The sequence below is a fragment of the Camellia sinensis genome, chromosome 1 (assembly GCF_055761805.1).
Source record: "Camellia sinensis isolate YWXY chromosome 1, ASM5576180v1, whole genome shotgun sequence".
In the NCBI taxonomy this organism is placed as follows: domain Eukaryota; kingdom Viridiplantae; phylum Streptophyta; class Magnoliopsida; order Ericales; family Theaceae; genus Camellia; species Camellia sinensis.
Window position 1 is genome coordinate 240,761,628 of NC_138961.1, and position 3,364 is coordinate 240,764,991.

General features: G+C 31.5%; 1 long non-coding RNA gene across 1 annotated transcript; it reads left to right on the top strand.

Annotated features, from left to right (window-relative positions):
• Nucleotides 1–536: 536 nt before the first annotated feature.
• Nucleotides 537–3,364, top strand: LOC145824606 (uncharacterized). The gene is made up of 2 exons (XR_014366410.1): nt 537–1,097; nt 2,807–3,364. It is a non-coding gene; the product is annotated as an uncharacterized LOC145824606 (long non-coding RNA).

The window sequence follows — 3,364 nt, forward strand, 5'->3', positions numbered from 1 at the left end:
CATATATATATATATATATGTTTGCAACCATAGATAAGATAACCACGAGTGACTGTTTGATTATGGTTGCAAATGGTCTTAATTGATTAATTATCATATATATACTAGTCAAGACAGTAAGCAACAAATTGTATATATATATATATATATATGTATGTATCATATATATATACATCTATTAAATTTTTTTGAAAAGAAAAAATAATAATGCATACATGTCGAAGAAGATCTGGAGTCGAGAATCGAAACTCTGATCAATGACTTGAGACCAATACTCGTAAAGCTCATCTCTGTTGATCTTGTCAACATTCAACTCATTTGAAGATGAACAGACGTAGGGTATTTTGGTCCAAGAAATTGATAAAATGCGTGGGTATTTTGGTTAGGGACCTGAGGCAGTATTACATTTTTTAATGTCCTTTATGCAGAAAATTGTTATTATTAGGGAGCTTAAAAAAAAAACCCCTTTTTTTTATAATTATTATTAATAATATAATAACAATGTTATCGACTTAAAAAATTAATCTAAAAAAAAAGTCTAGTGTAATTCAGATTAAGTGTAGATCTCATTGTACAAAAATTGAATCAAAACACTTCACTTTTCGAGATAAATTTCTTAACATATTTTTTGAGTTATTATCTTTTCTTATAATACCCTAGGAATCCAACTTATTTTTCCTTACAATCATCAATTCTTCTATAATCTATATATATATATATATATATTTGGTATGAATTTAATCTAACCAATTAGATAAAAAGTTTTACATAATAGTGTAAATTTTATATCTATTACCTATATAAAAAGAGTGTAAGGATGGTGTAACACAGCTGCTTATGGTGTAACGCAGCTGTTGCTTTGGTTTGTAAAGCCGATTTGTGCTGGCTACACGGCCTTCAACTGAGCCATGCACACGACACTAGAAACAAAGAAATCCCACCACACACACACACACACACACACACACACACTTACACAAACCCTTGATTCGATTTAAATCATGAATATTGCTAATTGATTTTTGGGGCTTCATGTGGCGATTGATTCATGGATGGGATTAACTGTTGAATTGCAAAAAGGTTATGGAATATGGCTTGTGAGTTTTTTCTTACTTGAATTTAAAGTTCTATTGTATGATACTTCAGCATGTTATTAATTTCTAATTTCTTTTTGCCCATCATGTGCTCGACTATATGCTCAAATGAATGACACATAGAACCACCACCACCATCACCAACACCAACACCAGTAGTACTTATCTGGTTTGTGTTGAAAGCCTAATAGATTATTGGGAAAAAAATTATATTATGATCTTGAGGATAAGTTTCATACATGTAATTTGTCTAAATTGATGTCTTTAATCATAGTAGGAACAAAAGTAGGATAGTGAGAAAGATTAAAATAATTGAAAAGGCAAAATAAAAACTTTGAATAACTCTGATTAGATCAACCAGCTCAATTCATTTTTAGTGACCAAAATTAAAGAAAAAGGAATTTTGACACTTGCGATAGAAAACTACACCCACAAAAAATATACAACAAAACCAGACAAGAGAGCTCATATTATAAATATCTGTATAAATAAACACCCATCGGCACCCAATTGACGAGTTCATAAGCTGTCGCACTTACAACCCATACGCAAAATGAATCGCAAATGGGAACTTTTATTAAGTTACTCTTGATTTAAGGAAGAAACTAAATAAGATGAAACTTAGGCCAAGTTTGGCAACACCAAAATAATCCATCTTTTTATCTTTTTTTCATCACATCACCTCTCTATTTTTCTGCACATCTTTTCGTAAAAAGACAAAAAGTACACTTATTTAGGTCATCCCAAACAAATCTTAGTTTCAAGTTGTCTTATTTTTGAAAGGTAGTGGGCCTCTCAAGTCGTTTCCTCGTATATCCTTTGGACATGTGTCTTGAGCTTTATTGTATATTCCTTCTTCTTTGGTAATAAATGCTTACCATAAAATAACAAAAAAGGAGAGAAGAAAACACAGAGCTAAGTCTTCAATCCTCAAGATACATTGAAAGTTTTCCAAGGAAAGTACTGACATTTCTATTGGTCCAGCTCCTATTGCTGCCTCACATGATATCTCTCGGGAATATGTTCAAATGAGAGTGTAGTAGGCACACATCCCATCATATCGAAGATAAGTTTTTCACACATTTTGAAGTATTCATGTAGTGTAATTAAAAACTGTGGCCTGTGTTTGCTTTTTTAGTAGCACACTGTAGTCTATAACATTCTGGTACAATAGATTTTATTATGGTTTTTGGTTATGTTTGCTCACATTATATAAATCCCTTTGTTTAGAGGAGGAATACATATCTAATATTTGTCTTAGCTTAAAAGCATAATTGTTAATTTTCTTTTCTAAAAACTTGTTTATGTTGTCCTGATTACGTAGTTTATTGATTTGCAATATGGCTTTAACTACCACTTGGAGTTCATTGTTGGTTATACAAATCTTGTTGGTTATACAAATCTGAAGCCATATGGGTCTTCAATCTATCAACCACGTCTTCAATCGATCTCCCCCTCTCTCTCTCACACACACACACACACAAACCCTTGATTGCTTTGGTTTAGGCCTTGTCATTCTTCACTTATTTGAGCAATCAATTCAAGTTGAAAAACCTGTAAGGACCTTTCCTTCTGGGGGTAGGAAAATCATGATCGGGATAGTGGACCAAAAGCTATGGAATTTTTTTATTAGCGGTTCTCTATAACGTCGTGTGTTCAATTTTCTATGATATATATGTATCTTTGTTCAATGATTATTTTGTATTTGATAGACAATGGTCTTGTTGGGCATACAAAACTTGTGCATAGAAGCTATTTGAGGATTTGTCAAAGAGACTAATACTTCATTGGCTACAAGGTTTGACATAGATATAAATATTGTTATGGTATATGATTTGTTTTGTTAGTAATTCTTCATATGGTATGTAGATTCAATCATTTCACTTTTTATTTGAGTGAAACATTTGTCTAACCTTTCTATTTTGTTAGGATTTCCCCTCTTGTTTGTAACAAGAAACCACAAGAATTTGACAAGTCAGGTGTTTGAAGATGTTTCCGAGACAACCCATCAATCATGCTGTTGAAAAACTTATTGTATACCATTAGTATGCAAGTATAGAACAATCCATCTTCTTAGTACCCAAAAGGCAGAAAAAGTAAGTGAAGAAAAATTTAGAATTGGTAATAAATAAGTCCAATTAATTGGTCTGATTGGTAAGTATCCACTTCCTTTTATATATATATATAGAGAGAGAGAGGTGATTCTTAATTTGAATTTAACGCTCTCAAACTTAAATTTTTATATCTAATCAAATTTATTTGTAGATTGA